The sequence below is a fragment of the Ochlerotatus camptorhynchus genome, unplaced genomic scaffold (assembly GCF_037179485.1).
Source record: "Ochlerotatus camptorhynchus isolate MF236.1 unplaced genomic scaffold, CSIRO-AGI_Acam_v1.1 ptg000392l, whole genome shotgun sequence".
NCBI lineage: Eukaryota > Metazoa > Arthropoda > Insecta > Diptera > Culicidae > Ochlerotatus > Ochlerotatus camptorhynchus.
The window spans coordinates 1792854-1812708 of NW_027040879.1; the positions used below are offsets into that span (position 1 = coordinate 1792854).

At 38.7% G+C, this 19855-nt stretch overlaps 1 protein-coding gene across 4 annotated transcripts in view; it reads right to left on the bottom strand.

The window, feature by feature from the left end:
- Positions 1 to 19855, bottom strand: part of LOC135710599 (probable G-protein coupled receptor CG31760) — a 401234-nt gene that overhangs the window by 78878 nt on the left and 302501 nt on the right. The window lies entirely within an intron of this gene.

The window sequence follows — 19855 nt, forward strand, 5'->3', positions numbered from 1 at the left end:
CAAATGACCGTCATTACGTTGGTCGATTTTGCACCACCCAGCTCAGATCAGGTCCTGATAATTCTCCCAAATTTTTGAGCTCATTTGCAGCTCAGATATAAAACTGAACTGGCCATGTGAACTTTATGTAAATTAAAATTACTATGAAAAACTGCCCCCTCGTCCTAGCATTTCGCCATAATTGGTGTTAAAATACAATCTGGGGCATCACGGGAAATTTGACACATATTTCATTTCCCGATTCTCTGGTATCGGCGTTAGTTTCCCGGAAAATATGTATTTGTTTACAAACGGTTTGCGGATTATCTAATCTAATCTAATACAAACGCAGCCTAGGTTGGATAAAGGCTAATACATTTTCTTTTGAATATTGATGTTTGCAGCATATCTGAGATATGACGCTGTTGAATCGCGTCATCGGACCACAGTGTCAAATACCAATTAGAATGTTATAAAGAGAGAGAGAGAGAGAGAGAGAGGGGAGGATTAGTAATTTCCATTTAATCCCACTACCTTATTTGATAATCCTTGGCAGATATGCGTATTTCGTCTAAAATGTGCAGACTTCTTCAGTGTCTTGTACTAATACAGTGTCTTGTACTAATACGAGTCGAGACGTAGTCAATTCGAAATATCGCGAATTTTTTAAAAAAATTTCATTTTCAGGCAGGTTCCCGGAAAAAAAGCTTTATCTGACCACAACACGGAGTGATGAACTCAGTAAATACAAGTTTGTTCTCGTCGATACATTCTTCCGGAAACTGATGACCTACCAAAGAACCACCAACAAAACGATGAAATTGAAGTTGTATAAGCAAGAGTGCCTGAAGAAATGAATACTACCTCTCATTAAGGCTCACAAAGGATCAGTGAAGTTCTGGCTAGATTTGACAAGTGGCCACTACAGTCGGCAGAAGCTACAGTGGTACCGCAACATTAACGTGGATTTCGTCGACAAGAATATCAATCCACTCAACTGCCCGTAATTCCGTCTAATCGAAAAGTATTGTGTAACTATCAAGCGGAAGATAAAGAAAACTGAAAAAACGACTCGGCACGCTGCACAGATGGCTCGATGTTGAAAAAAAAAAAAAAAAAATGGCAGCTGAGGTTGACCAGTCCAGTGTGCGGCAGATGATGGCGGGAATTCTTAAGAAAACCGTCGGAGTAATTTTGCAATATTTGTTTTATGAGAGTACAATAAAATACCTTCATTTTGACTAAACTAAATTTTTCTTACGTCAAATCAATCCCGAGAAACACCTGGTTTTATGTGTCCGGATTCTAAGTGGACCGGACTTTATAATGAACTCATTTGTTCGTTTCAGTTGTATGTGACAGCAAAAATTAAAAAAAAAAAGTTATTCTGCTACACTGGTTTGAAGCGATAGTTATTGCGTGTGAGGGTAAATGGTAAAAACAGACCCTGTCACGAATAGTGTGATTTATTTCGACATTACAAGAAAAAAGTTGAGGTTTGTGTCCAAAGCACGACCGCATTGTTGACGTAGAACTACGAGATTATTTTGCTGTTCCGTTCAATAATATTTACATGACAAAATAAATGGTTTAGAAATTTATAATAAAATTCGAAACCCTTGATATTTTTCACGGATGTCCCTTGGAACTTTCATTAGAATTCTTTTTTAATTATCTTTCTAATTCACTCAGAATTCAATACTCTCGGAATTTCTTTAAAGTTCTCATAAGAAATCTGTTTACATTCTTCTCGGAATTTCTATAGATTATTCATTAGAATTTAAGCTGTAATCCTCTTGAGAATCGTCATGCTATTTCACACAGAACCACCTAATAATTCTACTTTGAACTTAAACAATTGACTTGGCGTTGTAGTCAAAACTTTATAAAAATAACTTCCAAAAACTCCATTGGAATTTGTATTTTACATACAATTTCCTCCAAATTTCTTTGGAATTTTCATCAAAATTATAGAAAAAGTTCTTCAAAGTGATTGTATCCGGAAAATCTAGTAGTTGAGAAGATTATTATTTTCCAAAGAGAGGACGATGTATATTTTCCCGGTTCATCATCGAAATTCACGGACTTCTCTCGGTGATTTAGAATTTCCGGATTTTTCCCGATTTCCCAGTTCACTGGTCATCCTGTGTCCAGTATACCGTATGCGTGATAATGTTTTTACCATTGAGCAATGTAAAAATTAAAAAAATTCTCAAGAATTTCGTTTGCGAGTTTTTTTTTATTTATTTAAAGGGGGATGTTTCTCAGAGATTACGGCCTCCACACGCTTCCGGAATGCACGGCAGGTTCTAATAATGTAGTCTGGATCCATTTCTCTCCAGGTACGGGTCAATGTTTGTCTGAGGCTTGCTGTACTCGGGTGGCGTTTAGAACAGGCTGATTGATGTTGAACTAAATTTAAGCTAAATTAATCCTAACTGAACTTAAACCTACTTAACCGAAATGAACTAACTAAATCCTAAACCTAAACTTAAAGTTAAATCATAATTCTATAAATTGAAACGAATCTAAAACTAAAACGGTATCACCCTAATCCTAAACCAGAGATGATAAGAGAAGAGAGTTGGAAACTGCGCGCATGCGCTACACACTGATGCCCACTTGTAGTGGTCACTAAGTACATTGCAAATAGGTAGGATAGAGGAGACAATTGTAAATATAGATATTACAAAATATACCGTCGGAAGCGATACATCCATTTTTCTGTCCGGTTGTCCGGTCGTGGAAGAAAAGGAAACAAGTGCAGTATTGCATTCAATTAAGTGGAACTGTGTTTTAAGCACAGCTTGCAATTCACTTATCTCCGATATCTCCCGAAAAAAATTAGTGCAATACAAGTGCATAAGGCACGACTTGTGGAAACACTGTTTCGACATACATCGACCAAATCTACGTTGGTGTTTTCAGCACAACAATCTTCTGGGCCATCGATATTTCACGACGGTGGAAAATCCTTCGAAAAGGAACGGGTAAGCCCCATCACAGGCCTTGGCCTTCATGACGCACCATATTGAGTAATCCAGCGGATTAAGATCGGGGCTGGATGGCGGCCACATATTCTTCGCCCAAAACGGAAGATATTTCTGCAACCACTTCTGAGTGCGGTTCGAGGTGTGGCACGGAGCTACATTGTTGTTGAAATACAACGACCGTACTGTTATTTGATCCACGGAAGAACATACTTACTTAAAATCCCGATGTAGACCTTCGTGTTGACCTTGTCGCCTTCGGGAATGAACACCGGGTCCATTTTTTTTTGCAATCGGAAGCCACCAATCCAAACACCATAACGCTAGCAGGATCAGGGCTCTACATTTTCGAAGCTCTAAAATGAACTCGTGTTTTTTTTCTCATTTTCGTGTTTTCACGTGAGAAATGTTTTAAATGTGTTATTTCATTTTCCGTCATATACGTCATGAAACCTCTGTTGATGTGTTTCATGAAAGAGAAAACTATCAAAGTCGAGCGCTCTTTCGCTCATCCGTTTCACCGAAGCTTGAAAGGAAGACCAATGGAGCGACGGGAGAAAGAGAGACAAGCGATTGAACATTTGTTTGTGCACGCCGACTGAGGTTCTAGAATGCTGCGAAGCTGTTCGACTTTAACAGAAAAAGAAAGCCAGCAGTCTCTTCGTCGCATCGATTTGGTCGATTGAAGCTGATATTGTGACACCCTGAGCAGGATGCTTGGTCAGATACACGTTCTTGAGCTCGTCGGCCACGTCTTTTACAGGAAAAGAACTAATATACCGGTAGGTTCTGGAATTTGATACGGGATCGACGGTAAACATGCTCTCGTCGGTGAACAGGATTACCGGATTTTTTCGCTTAAGGAAGTTCAAGATTTTCTTGCATCGTTCGACTCGTAGCTCCTGGATGCGATTGGTAATCATGTGAGTTTTTTTTCCGTGCCCTCGACTTCGCCCCGCAATCTTCCTTTACAATCTTCCGTGCCATAAAGTCACTGAATCTTCCTTTTGATAGCAGCGATAACCCTCGGAACCCGAGCTGACCTCGGATGACCTGTGGCCACCTTCGCGGATAGTTGTCCTTTCTTTTTTCGGTCTAAAACCCTTTTGACGGTCCACCGGGACACTTCCATGGCGATTGAAATGTCTTTTTGCGACATTTGAGCGTGGGACAAATCACGAATTCGCTGCCACTTTGTCCTGGTGCAACTGTCAAACTAAGTAAATCATTTTCTTTTATACACAGCCTACTACGGTATGAGCTATAGGTTACGTGCATGCAAAGAAAACCAAGGCATTGTATGCACAGGTGAAACGGGAACCTTATTTGTACGATGGTGCAAATATTATCACGAATACGGTACAATAGGTCTTATCCATTTAAATAACAATACTATAGATAGCAATCTCCTAGTCGAAAACGAAACTAGCTCAACGAGTAAGTAACTTTTTCTCATTCGTAAGGATACATTCCTCAAAGCGTTGGTAACTCAGCGCATGAGTAACCTACGTAAAAGCGACTCACTCTCTGAATAAGATTCGTTTACAGTGAATGTAGACTGCTTGAGCAAGCCTTTTGAATCAAATGTTACTAGCGCTGCATGGTAAGTGAATTCTGAACTAAGAGGCCAATCATGCGATTGTCAATCCGAATAATTTCACTTAAAACAGAAACCTGCTTTCTGGCCGTGCCAATATCCAATTTCGAGCTGAGATGGAAAGCTAAATACATTGAAAACGAAATTTACTTCGTTTGGAGATTTTTTTTTTAAATGGAGGTTACTCATGCGTTGAATGACCTACACTCAAAGAAAAAAAATCATACGAATGAGTAAAAGTGACACACACGTGAGTACAAGTTATTCACTCTCTGAGTTAGTTTCGTTTTCAGTGTGCAACGCAACGAACACCCCTGTTTTTCACTCGGCAGCCAAACGATGACTGCAGTCAAACTTTTTTTTTCAATAGTAAAATTTACGTTTATTTTCTAGGTTTTTATGTTTCAACATTTGATTTAACATTTCAATTGGTTAGCCTTTGGCTCTTCATCTTTGTTCTAGTTAATTGGTAATTCTAATATGATGATTGTGTTTAGCGCTAATTTACAAGATACCCTTTGTGGGATTGTTTTGGTTTGAATTTAAAAATTTGATAACCTACCTAATTGAGCAACTAACTACTTAAACTAGGTTGCCAAATCACGAATGATCTGGAGGTTTGATCGCAGACAGGTGACCCTGAACCTTTCGAGCGTGGAAGTCTTTCAGTCCTCGAGTGTTTGAAGACCGGCCAGGTGGTGAATCTCAGAATTACGAGTTCGCGGTGGACTGTTAAGGATCATTCTGAGGATCTTGTTTTGGATCCTCTGAAGCTTTAAGTGGTGGCACTTAGCACAACTCTCCCAGATTGGCATACCATACTCAATAGCCGGCAGAATGATCTGCTTGTGGACAGCAAGCTTGTTTTTGAGGGACAGGGTGGACTTCCTTTTTATCAGAGGGTAGAGCGACCTGATCAAGATGTTACACTTGGTGGATGTCTTGTCTACATGGGATCGGAATAGCAATTTGCTATCGAGGGTGATACCAAGGTAGACTACTTCACTCGACCATTCAATGGGAGTGCTATCAAGATGGATCTTGACGTTAGCAGGCGGAACAAGCCGAGGTGAATACGAATGTGGAAACAGAATGGTTTGTGTTTTAGCTGCATTGATACAAATCTTCCAGCTCTTAAAATAGTCGGACAAAACATCCAGGCCAGATTGTAGTTTACTCGCCAGAGCACGGATCACTCGACCCTTATAGATGATGGAGGTGTCATCTGCGAACATAGACAGGATACCACCACCCGGCAGGGGAGGAACGTCTGACGTGAAAATGTTGAATAGGATAGGCCCAAGCAGGCTGCCTTGAGGGACCCCTGCATCTACGTTGAACGTATCAGAGGGGACATTGTTCAAGTAGACCCGGAATGATCTGCCCGACAAGAAGTTTTTTATGATCTTCACGAGGTATATCGGAAAGTTGTATCGATGCTGCTTGTACTCTAGACCATCATGCCAGACATTGTCGAACGCCTTCTCGACGTCCAACAATGCCATGGCAGATGTTTTGGAAACGGACTTATTCCGTTTGATGATGTTAGTAACCCGTGCGAGTTGGTGGATGGTAGAGTGGCCTTTCCTAAACCCGAATTGCCCTTTAAGAAAGATGTTGTTGTCATTTGAAAACACCAGTAAACGGCTGAGTATCAACTTTTCGAATAGCTTCGAGGTGGAGGACAAGAGGCTGATGGGGCGATAGCTTTTGGCACTGGTAGGATCTTTGCCAGGCTTGTGTATTGGAATCACTTTGGCTAACTTCCAGCATGCAGGGAAGTAGTCAAGCTCTAAACATTTGTTGAAGATAACGGTAAGATGGTTGAAGAAGTCAATACTCAAGTTTTTCAACTCGAGGTTGACTACCATTTTCTTCCGGGAGTTGCCATTTTCTTCCGGGAGTACTGCATACTGGCTGGCTTGCAGTACTCGTTTTACGGCGTCATCCTGCGACGCGCTGGGCTTGATTAGCACCTTCTTTGAAGGGCCCGCTGCTGACTCATTGGCACGTTTACGCACCATTTGTTTCGTGTTTGCAAGTTCAAGTAATCTTGCCAGAACGTGAGAAGGTGGCGACACTTCCACGGCGCAACGCGACAGCACAAAACGAAACAAAATCGAAACGAGATCTCGAGCGAAAAATACGGACTGAACAGCTCAAAAGTCGAGCAAAGAATGACACACCTGCAATCAAACTTTCTACGTTTCCCTTACTTAAGCACTTGGATTATCATTCTATGCCACTCCTTTTTTTCTGTATTCAGTTGATGTAGGTGAATGAATAGAAAAAACTCTACGATGTCCACGCGAACAAGTTCTAGGTCTACCCGTCCAACGTGCAACGCTGAATGATTATGCGGCTTCGGCTTGTGTTTTTTCCTTGCTTTGTTATCCGGCGATCTTGTTTTCCGTGCTGAGCACAAATGCTACCGACGCCAGGGAGGCAGCTACCACACCTGGGCCACATAACATATGTGGAACTCGATCATCAAAAATCGACCCCATTTCAGTGATTTTAAGTGGTATAGAAGGACATCAATCTGTCAAATTGATTATACCAGCTTCAAAATGAGTAAGGGGATCAAGGGGGCAGTCAATTTTATTAAAATAATTCTAACGTTGTTAAACATGATATGTCTTCTTAGAACTCCTGAACTCATGTTAGTATTAGTATTTCCTTAACTATTTACGTTCTTTATTTATAATTATATAGCTAGCTTTAACAAACTTAACATTTTTACATCACCTTGCTTCACACAGCAGACATTATTTGCCGATTTTTTATGCGATGACCTGCCATCGAATTATTTTCAACACCATTTTGATACCAAAACGTGCAATTTTCTGTAATTATGGTCAAAAAAGGGGGGAAACTCTAAATTTGCGCGGATTAATTTATTCAATCTTTTCTCTTTGGTAAACTAGTGAAAATATCCTTCGAAAAGCCCCCTTTAGAGTTAGTCGAAAAAAATAATGGCCGCATTATCAAATGAGCTGTAAACAGCAAGCTCCGTCAACAATTTAAACAGCGGAGTAACAAAAGAGACGATGAATTCTCTGGGCCTCACCTTTTTACACTCATTGCGCATTACCTTGACAATTGTCAATTCGCCTTTCGTTAACTCTGTAACTCTTTACTCCTATGGTAAAATCCGTAAAATCAAATTAGCAAACTTCAGTCTGTGCGTGAAACATGGTGAACATATTTTTCTTACCCTTTTACTCCTATGAAAATCCCATGAGATCATTGTCACTCTTCCCGTGAAAAGACGGTGGCTTGCTGGTACCATGGTGGAATGAAGAGATACAACAAAGGCCGTTAGATCAGTCCGCATCGTGCTCTCTTGCCGTGCAGATCTATTTGCTTTTTGCTGAAGGAAGTGTTAGTACTACCTAAAGCTACAACAAATTTAAACAGCACTTTTCAGTGCTCAACCTGTAAAAATTTTCTACCTTGTTCAACTCTTATTCCTCTTCGATCCTTGTTTGGACCCTACCCGAGGTAATCCTTCTTGGATATCGATTTGGAAAATTCCTCTTCGATCCTTCAGATTCTTATAGTAATCTGCTTGGAAGTCGATTTGGATAAAAATTTACTGCCGCCATGGCGCCTAAACGCAAAAGAAAGGGGCAAACTCTTGACCCCCCTTCTGAAGAAATTAATTTGAGTAATCAATTTGATTTGCTCACGGATGATGAGAATGATCCATCATCCAAGAAAAATTCTAGTAAACTTTCCCGGCTTAATGCCAAGAAGGAAAAGATTCCCCCTATTGTGATAACCACTACCGATTTCCATGCTCTTCGCATGGAACTTTTGAATTTCGTGAAAGTTAAGTTTTCACTACAAATTGGACGTCGGGGTGAATGCCGTGTATTGGCTGAAACCTTGGACGGATTTAAATGTCTTCTCAAGTATCTTACTGAGAAGAAGCACAAATTTTTTACTTACGACACCAAAACTGAACGTGTGTTCAAGGTTGTCATGAAAGGACTGCCCAGTGGTGAATCCCTGGATCAGATCAAAGATGAACTGGCAAAATTACTTGGAGTTGTGCCACTCCAAGTAATCAAAATGAAAATGAAATCCCGTCCTGGCGATTCGCGCAACGGGATTTCTAATGATTTTTATTTAGTTCACTTCAAGTCTAGTGAACTAAACAACCTTAAGGCCTTAGAAAAAGCTAGCCTTATGCTCCATGTCCGAGTGAAGTGGGAACACTTCAGGAAGACTGGAGGAAATTTCCAAAACCTCACCCAGTGCCGTAAGTGCCAGGGATGGGGTCACGGAACTAAAAATTGCTACATGCCAGCTAAATGCATGAATTGTGGTGATTCCTCTCACGCAAAGGACGACTGTCCTGTGAAGGAAGATCCTAAGAAATTTAAATGTTCAAATTGTGGTGAAAACCACAAATCCAATTTTTGGGAATGTAAGACTCGCAAAGCGATCCTACAATCTCGTTCTAACCGTCAGGTAGGAAACGCTCCACGTTTCCGACCAGGTACAAATTCCTCTGCTGTTAACAACAGTCAGCGAGGAACAAATTCTACATTCGTACCCGTAGGTACAAATATCTCCCCTGCTTCAAATGTTTCATCTGTACCTACTCCCCTCACTGCTAACAATGTTCAGCGAGTTAATGGAGCTACCTATGCTGCTATTGCAGCGGGTAGAAATCAAAATACTAACCAACGTTCTAACGGAAATTTTGACTTAGGAAGCATTACTGCCCCTAAAATGGAATTTTTACAGAATTCATTAATTGACATGATTTCTGATATGCTTAAATCTAACTCCATGTTTGATGCTATTCAAACTGGAGTAAAATTTGCAAATAATATTGTCATGACTTTAAAATTCAGTAATGGATTTTAAAGCATTAAATATTGTAAATTGGAATGCTCGATCTCTTAAAGATAATGAAGACGAGCTATTTAACTTTTTGAGAGTTCATAACGTGCATATTGCCGTTATAACTGAAACGTTCCTTAAACCTGCCCATAAGGTTAAGAAGGACGCAAATTACTTGATTTATAGAAATGATCGTCTTGATGGACCCTGTGGTGGCGTTGCCATCATTATTCATAGACGAATCAAACCTAAAATTCTTTTTTCATTTGAAACCAAAGTTTTTGAAACTTTGGGAGTTTCTGTTGAAACAAAATTTGGACAACTTACGTTTATAGCTGCCTATTTGCCATTCCAATGCGTAGGCCAGCAAAAGAATTTTCTCAAGGGTGACCTCCAGAAACTTACCCGTCATAGGTCTAAATTCTTCATTATTGGTGATTTTAATGCAAAACACCGCTCATGGAATAATGCTCAAAGCAATTCCAATGGTAATATTCTGTTTGATGATTGTTCTGCACTATTCAATATCCAAACAGCCCAACATGCTTTTCTTCTGCAAGAAATCCCTCCACTATTGATTTGGTCTTAACTGATTCATGTCAACTTTGTAGCCAATTGGTTACCCATGCTGACTTCGGTTCTGATCACCTTCCAGTAACTTTTGAAATATCCCAAGAAATAATTTGTAATCCCAACAGCTCTACTTTCAATTACCATAGAGCTGATTGGGAGCACTATCGAACATTTATGGAATATAACTTCGATCCAAACATTCCTTTGCAAACCAAAGATGAAATTAATTATGCTCTTGAATCTCTGACTACTTCTATAGTTGAAGCAAGAGCTGCCTCAGTACCAAAATGCGAGGTTAAATTCGATTCAATTATAATAGACGATGATCTTCAGCTCTTGATCCGTCTTAAAAATGTCCGTAGGAGACAATATCAAAGAACACGCGATCCTGCCATGAAAGTTATCTGGCGGGATTTGCAAAAACAAATTAAAAAGCGATTCTCTGCCCTGAGGAACAAAACTTTTGAAAATAATATTTCTAAATTAGACCCGAGTTCCAAACCCTTTGGAAACTCAAAAAAATTTTGAAAAAACCTCAAAAGCCTATTCCAGCGCTTAAAGAAGGTGGTAAAATTTTGATCACAAATTTGGAAAAAGCTCAGAAACTTGCTAAGCAATTCGAGAGTTCCCATAATTTCAGTTTGGGTCTTACTAGTCCTATTGAGAATCAGGTTGCTCGGGATTATCTGAATATTTTCTCTCGAAAAAGTATTTTTGATGATTCCTGGGGTACTGACTTGACATAACTAAAAAGTTTCATAATGTGAAAGCTCCAAGTGATGATGGAATTTTCTATATCCTCATCAAAAAACTCCCAGAGAGTACCTTGTCTTTCTTGGTAAAATTATTTAACAGATGTTTCCATTTGGCATACTTTCCTGATAAATGGAAAAATGCAAAAGTTGTTCCAATTTTGAAGCCGGATAAAAATCCAGCTGAAGCTTCTAGCTACCGTCCAATAAGTTTGCTTTCTTCAATAAGTAAACTTTTTGAAAAGATAATTTTGAATAGAATGATGCTTCACATCAATACGAACTCAATTTTTGCAGATGAGCAGTTTGGATTTCGCCATGGGCATTCAACTACTCATCAACTCTTAAGAGTTACCAATTTAATTCGTTCAAACAAATCTGAAGGCCACTCAACTGGAGTTGCTCTTCTAGACATAGAAAAAGCATTCGACAGTGTTTGGCATGAAGGTTTGATTGCTAAATTGAAAAAGTTTAATTTTCCACTTTATATTATGAAATTAGTTCAAAATTATTTAACTGACAGAACTCTTCAAGTAAATTATCAAAATTCCAAATCTAATCGACTACCTGTTAGGGCAGGAGTTCCTCAGGGTAGCATTCGTGGGCCTATATTGTATAACATTTTCACTTCGGACCTCCCTGATTTGCCTCAGGGTTGCCACAAATCTTTGTTCGCTGATGACACAGGCATTTCCGCTAAAGGAAGAAGTCTTCGTGTTATTTGCAGCAGACTGCAGAAAAGTTTAGATATTTTCTCTTCTTATTTACAAAACTGGAAGATTTCTCCCAACGCTTCCAAAACTCAACTTATAATATTTCCACACAAGCCTAGAGCTTCGTTTTTGAAACCTAGTAGTAGTCACATAGTCACTATGAACGGAGTTCCAATTTCCTGGTCAAACCAAGTGAAATATCTTGGATTAATACTTGACCAAAAATTAACTTTTAAAGATCACATTGAGGGCATTCAAGCCAAATGTAACAAATATATACCTTGTTTGTATCCTCTTATAAACAGGAAATCCAAACTTTGCCTGACGAATAAACTTCTAATATTTAAACAAGTTTTTAGACCGGCCATGCTTTACGCTGTGCCAATATGGTCTAGTTGCTGCACTACCAGGAAAAAAGCACTTCAAAGGATTCAGAACAAAATTCTGAAAATGATTTTGAAGTTGCCTCCCTGGTACAGTACAACCGAAGTACATAGAATTTCGAATGTTGAGACTTTAGCACAAATGTCCAACAAAATAATTAATAATTTCAGGCAAAAATCGTTGCAATCCTCAATTGCAACGATTAATTCCCTTTATACTTAGATAAGATTTAGTTTTAGTTTTTAGTTTTAAGATATCAATTGTTATACTGACATGCAGGTTTAAAAAATCTGTTTAAAATACTGAATTGCCAAGACAGGAACAATGTAAAAACACTTAGATATATATCATAACAATTAAGGCTGGTAAGTTACTGTAGTAACTGGAGCACCTAGGTTAAAATGAAATGTAATTTATTTTGAATTTGGAACAAATAAAGAGTTAAAAAAAAAAAAAAAAAAAAGGCCGTTAGATTTCAAGCATAGATTGTCAGATGCTTATGAGATTTTACCATAGGAGTAAAGAGTTGCAGAGTCGCCGTCAATATCAATGCTTATTGAGCATGCAACCATATATCTGCCATATATATTACTTTTTCGGCGAATTTCTCGAGAATGAAAACTCACTCAAGTAAACCACAACGATGATTGTGTAAAGCGAGAGTCCTCCTATCCGATGGAATTGGTGGCTTACATTGATTGACTTTGAATTACGAGAAATTTACGAAAGAAGACATTTTTTACGTTTTTGACATTGGTCCTTTAAACGCTCAGTGTCGATATCACGAATATTTTGGTTTGACACATCGATGTCCAACTATGTCAGTTATACCACTGAGGTAACACAAAAAAGGTGTCAACTTTTAGTCAGTTATTTTGCATGAAGTTCCACATATGTTATGTGCCTGGACCCTACCTATCGACCCATCAACTCATGAACCGGGGACCAACGGCTTTACTTCCCTTCCGAAGGAAGGCGTGAACAGAGATGTTATGCCTAAGAACATCCCGGCAGCGCCGGCTGAGATTGAAGCCAGGTCTGCTGGGGTGAGAGATAATCACGCTTACCACTACACCACCGGTGCCGCTTCTTCGGTTTGTGTTGTTAGGGACCAACTTTCTGATGGCTGTGTTAGGGGTGAGCACCTTGCCGTCGAAGAAAATGTATAAGAAATTTAAATGATTCCATGTTTCTTAATTCTTTTACTATTTAAATATTTTTACATTTATAATGTGTAACATACTACACAAATGCTATGAGACTTTTGAATGGATCGACTCACAAATCATCAAAATTGTGTGTGTGTGTGTGAGTACAATCCATCGCCCTCTGTACCGGCAGAGTTTTTATGGAAGAAACTTATCTGCATTTTCTGTATGTCGAATGTGCAAATATTTTTAGCCCTGGAGATGGAAGGTGACAGCTCTATCGTACATCAAACGACCCATTTCAAGAATGCCTGTTTCTGCACGTACATTCTGAGGTCATTTTCTGATACAATAAGCCCCGCAAAAATACGCAAGTGTATTCTCACTTTCAGAAAAAAAAACTTTTTATTCTGGCACGTATTTAGTTATAAAATGATTGGGATATATGTGTAGAATAAAATAAAAAGCAAGTGTACTTATCTGGTTGTTCCAATGTGATGAGTGAGTCTCCATCGTACCTTGATGTTCACGTCTCCTTTCCCGTTTCCTTGTTTCTTGTGCTTAAATGTAAATTTGTTTTATGCATCTAAATTACCTTTGTTGTGATACATCCTTCAACGAAAACAAATTTTATTGTATTTCCCTGCTTTTCTGGGAGGACATTCGCGTCCCATGTCACTGGTCATCTTTAGGTCACCCAGCACTTGGAATGTGCACTCCGTCGGTGTTATATGCAAATTGCAAAAGAAAGAAAGAAAGAAATACATACAACCGGGATTAGTTTCAAGAAGTGATTATTTTCATCGGATTCCCCAACTAACCATATTATCGCAAAGTGAGTATATACAAAGCTTTATTGCGACTATATGGTTACTTGGGTACCCATAGGCCATCAGAATGGTTCATCGGTTGCAAATTCAGGCATTAAAAAAAAAAATATGCGTTATGTTTCTCAATGTTTTGACTGTATCCTATTTTAGTTCAAAATTATACCTTCACTACCCAAACAGCATTGTACACCTTATGAAAGTTTCAAAACCTTCTATAAGTTTAAATACTGGTGTAAACAACTCTTACAAAGTCAAAGTTGCTGCTTGGGTATTGCAACTACGGGTAATCATTGAAAGTACTTGCATTTTGCTCAGGCACTTTTGAGCAAACTGTAACCACCTTCTCATACTCGAAATGTGCCTCGACCAATCTGGCACAACGATGCCCTATACGCTCTCTGACCAAAGCGCAGGGACTCAAAAATCATTAAAATTCATTGATTATTGGCCATGCTATTAGCATTTAAAGTCTAACCAATTTTCGTTGCATTTCTCTGGATTGGCACTCTTCCCGAAAGACGTAGTCCTACGTAAATAAAAAATAATTGACACATTGTCTTCAACCAGATGTTACACAGACTGAACACTTAACACTAGACAATGGACAACACACAACCCAAGTAGACCACCAAGGAAATTTCCGGGTTACGACAAGCTCCACCGACTGGAGCGGGAATCGAACCCTCACTTCGGTTACGCTGCTATTTTCATATCCTGGAAATGTGAACCCCTCGACCTGAGAAAATGTGAGTTCTATTCTATCAATCTATGTTTTGACTATAAATGAGCAAACATTCAGCTGGACAGTTGGAGAGTTCGGTGATTCAGTACGCCAAGTATCTTCCCACCGAAAAAAAGATCATGCGTTCGATCCCCCTTACCTTGGCTTACCTTCCCTACTTAGCAAATTCTGCCCATCCAGTGACACTCATGAGGAATTGTAACAGTTATCTGCATTTTTATTGAGTATGTTTCCAACTCCACCAGCTGAAAAGGCATGACCACCCAAGCAGGAGAAAATAACTAATGAATACCTTATTTTGATCTGATATCAACATTTGATGTTGATCAGCATGACATAAGAGGTAAAATACCAAAGAATAATACCAAAAAATTGCATGCATATTTGGATTGCAAAAGAATACCTGTGTGATATTGTTATGGTATTGCATTTGCAAAATTTGGTATTGGAATGATATGTATTGTGGGAATTTTTGTTGTTGGTATTTTACTTCTAATGTCAGGCCAATACCAAGTTAAGGTATCGAGATATTCGTTCCTGCTCGGGCAGATTAGTACTATAAGAAACAACTATTTTAATTTTTTACCTGGTACTGTATCTGTACAGCATGTGGTATGAAACATCTTGCTTGTGCTTAGATAGGATAAGTCTTATGCAAATTAAGCAGCTCATTGTGCCTCGCCATTCATCACAGCCATTATTGAATACCGCTGAGAGAAGCTTGCATTGACATTGCATTGCCACCAACAGGCACTTTATCGTCGTTTGGTTTCAACCATCACGATATTTTCCATTCTCATCCATCCTGTATCCTTCACCAATGGTACATGAATGTAGGGGGAAATGGTCCAAAATACATCTTTGGGGTAAAATGGTTCAACGGTGTCCTTCGCTGTCTACAATTTTACTTCACGGCAAAATGCACATTTTGGAATGTCTCCCCCCATACCTACATTAGCTCCCATGAAGACAAATGAGTAGTTCCACGATAAATGACGAATCGATCAGACTCGACCTTCGTCGATATGTATGAAACTTTGCTTAATTGTTTGCTATGGACAGTAATTCATATTTTTGCTAAAATTCGGCCATTTTGAATCTTGAATTTTTTTTTAAAAAATGGCGTCTGTATTTTTCAATAAATTATAGAACGAAACCGCCGCTTCTGATCGAAATATTGTGTGACACAAAGTTGATGAGAAAAATTATACCCGGTATCATTAACTCGACCGTCGATAAGTTCGGACGTACTTTTATTTGGCTCCGCGTTTTTAATTGGCGCGATTTTTTTTTTTACCTTCTGTGATTCAGTTATTTTTACTTGCATACATCATGGTTTGCGAAATTTGTGCTTGCGACACTTCTGTCGACTCGGTCATGTGAACGTGTGCAGGTTGCCCAAGAATGTTCCACGCTACCTGCATTGGGGTAACTGTACAACGGAACTCACTTCGCAGGAAGGACAGGAAGGTATCGGACTTTACATCTTACATACTACCATGATGCGAGTCCTGTCAAGATTTTTTTTTTTAAATTCTTTATTAAAGAGATTTTTAGCCTTAGGCTAGTTCATCTCTAGTCCTGTCAAGAGCTTTTACAGGCAAAACTCGATTTTAAAAGCATTGCTGAACAGCAAAAATCGATCGAAAAGCAACTGAATGGCAATGCGGAGGTGATGCACCGGCTCACGTTTCAACAAGAAAAAACGTGAGCCGGTGCATCACAAGAAAAACCGAACCTCGTTCATGAAGCGATCGATGGCATAGAAATTTTGCTGACTGGTATGAAAAATGAGTTGGTCGCAATTAATAAAAGTAACAGTTTAGCTGGCAGTGTCGTTGCCATAAAAAACCACATTACCTTGCTACTTGATACTGCAACGATGTCAACAAAGGAGAATGTTAATGTGGCGGTCAAATCAGTGTCGTCAGAGCTATCAACTGACCTACGTAACTTAAATGATGAGGTTAGCCATCTCACCCAGCTCTCTTTAGATACCGCGGCAAGTTGCACAATGCAAACAAATTCAATGTTGGAGCTTGAAATACTCGATGAGGTGAAGGCGCTGTCTGCCAACATAGCACACCATACTGCATGGCTACCATCTTCTCCCGACTTACACCCCAGTTTGGAGGTAGAATTGAACAAGGAAAAGGACGCTGATAGCTCCGGGTGGCGTCTTATAGGTACAAGGAGAGTATGGAAGGCCGATTGGTCTGAATACGATGCGCGGAAATTAAGACGTTCGAATCAGCAAAAACAGGCTGATAATGCAAAAAGGCGACGCAAGCGACAAAGCAGAAGGTATCAAAACATCAACAACTTTAGCTTGCGAAATCACCGCAACAATCACAACAACAATAACAACAACAGTAACAACAACAATCGGAGGACAATTTTCGGCTTCAACAATAACCACGGCGACAATAATTACAATAGATCCAATTTGCTCCCCACTGATCGAGAGCTTCTAACTGTGGCAAAGGATCGCTTCTCCAAACCTCCGGTTAACTTTACACCGTCGATGCGATTTGAAAAAGGTGAAATATTAAACCCTTACCCGGTCAGCGGTACTGCGAATTCACATTGGCTGGCTAACCCCTCTACATCGACCGAAGCGTGTCTATGTAGACATTCGTGTTTTCGTCGAAATTGACGCTCTCTCCAGAGGAAGTAGATGACAACAGTGTTGCAGAACCGACCGATTTTCAAGATTTGACGACCTCTCAGGACCAAGAAGAAGAGGTAATTAATTTTAATAGTTTTAAGTGTTCAGGGAATACAACATCGCAATGTACAAATGAAAGCAAGGAGCTACTCGTCTATTGCCAAAATTTTAACAGAATGAAAAGTGCTTTCAAAGTGAACGAAATTTATAAACAAGTATCAGCATGCAATTTTCATGCAATTTTAGCAACGGAAACCAGCTGGGATGCTGGAGTAAAGAACGAAGAAGTTTTCGGTGATCGATTCAATGTTTCTAGGGATGATCGTGATAAAACGTTATCCAACAAAAAAAGTGGTGGTAGTGTCATAGTAGCAGTTAGTGTTGACTATGAATCTGAACAAATATCATCTTGTAAGTGTAAGGAGTTTGATCACGTTTGGGTCAAATGTTTCATTGGAGATCAAGTTCATATTTTTGCGACAGTATATTTTCCTCCAGGATATGCAAAGCAAGATTCATACGAAATTTTTTTTAAACTAGCTGAAAATATTATTTCGAAATGTGAGGCGGAAGCAAATGTTCACATATACGGAGATTTTAACCAACGCTCAGTGAATTTTATTGTTGATGACGACAACGAATCTTTGTTGATACCGATTATAGGAGAAAATGAAACACTTCGTACTCTGTTCGACAAAAGTGCAGAAATTGGACTCAACCAAATAAATCACACAAAATAACTGCTACTTAGATTTGTTATTCACTAATATGACTGATGATTTCTGGGTATCAGAGTCACCCACCCCTCTTTGGAAAAACGAAGTGTTCCACACTGCTATTGAATACTCCATATTCATACATGAAAAAACGGTAACGTTGGATAGCAATTTATCTGAAACATACTTCGACTTTCATAAAGCAAACTATGTACTTCTCAAAGAAAAATTAGCCTGTATTGACTGGCAAACTACAATACGTAATCTTGACATAGAACAGGCAGTGGACACATTTTATCAAATTATTTATAAAATTCTGCAACAGACGGTACCCTTGAAGCAGAGGAAACCCACAAAGTCCAAGACACCAGTTTGGTACAATAAAAAGGTTATCAATCTTAAAAATAGGAAACAGAAAGCACATAAGATTTATAAAAGAAATCATAGTGAAGAAAATCTTACATTTTATCTAGAAGTCTGCGATCAACTGAATGAAGAAATGAAAAATGCATATGAAGAACATAATACCAAGGTAGAAAATAATATTAAAACAGATCCAAAATCATTTTTTAACTATGTTAAAGAGATACAAAAATCGAAGAACTTTCCTTCTAAAATACAGTTAGATAACAGAACCGGGAACACATCTGGTGAGATCAGTAATTTATTTGCGGACTTTTTTCAGAACATTTACACAACTCATGACGAGAATGATTGCGATTATGAATATTTTTCATACCTTCCGGAGCCAATGACGGATATTACAGTTAACAATTTATCCCTCAAAGAAATCTTGCATGCTCTTGAGTCCTTGGATACGTCAAAAGGCGCTGGTCCAGATGGTTTACCACCTATTCTTCTAAAAACACTTTCAAATGAATTAGTAAAGCCTTTATTTTGGTTGTTTAATTCATCGTTAAACGCCAGTATGCTGCCTCCAATTTGGAAGGAATCTTTCTTAATCCCTATTTTTAAAAACGGGAAAAAATCGGATATCACAAACTATCGCGGGATTGCTATATTATCTACTATTCCTAAACTTTTCGAGTCCATCATTAATGCCAACATATTTTCCCAAGTTAAATCTCTCATTACTAGTAAACAACATGGATTTGTTAAAGGTCGATCTACAGCCACTAATTTGATACATTTTGTAACATATGCTTTAAATGTAATGGATAAGGGAAATTACGTAGAAACATTATATACTGATTTTAGTAAAGCATTCGATAGAGTGGATATACCACTGTTGATTTTCAAGTTGTCCAAGTTAGGTTTTAATACCAGGCTACTGCAATGGATCGAGTCATACTTGTCAAGGAGAACGCAAAGAGTAAGATTTGAAGCTGCTTCATGTTTCAATATATGCAGACGACATGAAACTTTTCATGGAAATATCTAAAGCATCTGATATGCAGCTATTTCAGCAAGAAGTTGACATTTTTTACACTTGGTGTAAGAAGAATTTGTTAGAGATTAACGTTAGTAAATGTAATTCTATATCGTTTACAAGAAAGCATGCTATAGTAAATGACACAATTTCCCTTGGTGAGAAAACAGTTGAAAGGTGTAATCAAGTAAGGGACTTAGACATTATTCTCGACTCTAAGTTGTCATTTGTTGATCACTACAATAACATTATATATAAAGCAAGTAACATGCTAGGGTTTATCAAAAGATTTAGTCTGCACTTCAATGATCCTTACACTATTAAAACATTGTATGTGGCCTATGTGAGACCTCTTCTTGAATACTGTAGCGTAGTGTGGGCTCCGTATCAGGATACATATATAAACCGCATTGAGTCTGTTCAAAAACAGTTTTTGTTGTTTGCCCTTCGAAAATTAGGTTGGACGAGATTACCACTTCCATCTTATGAATCGCGATGTTTGTTAATAAGTTTAGA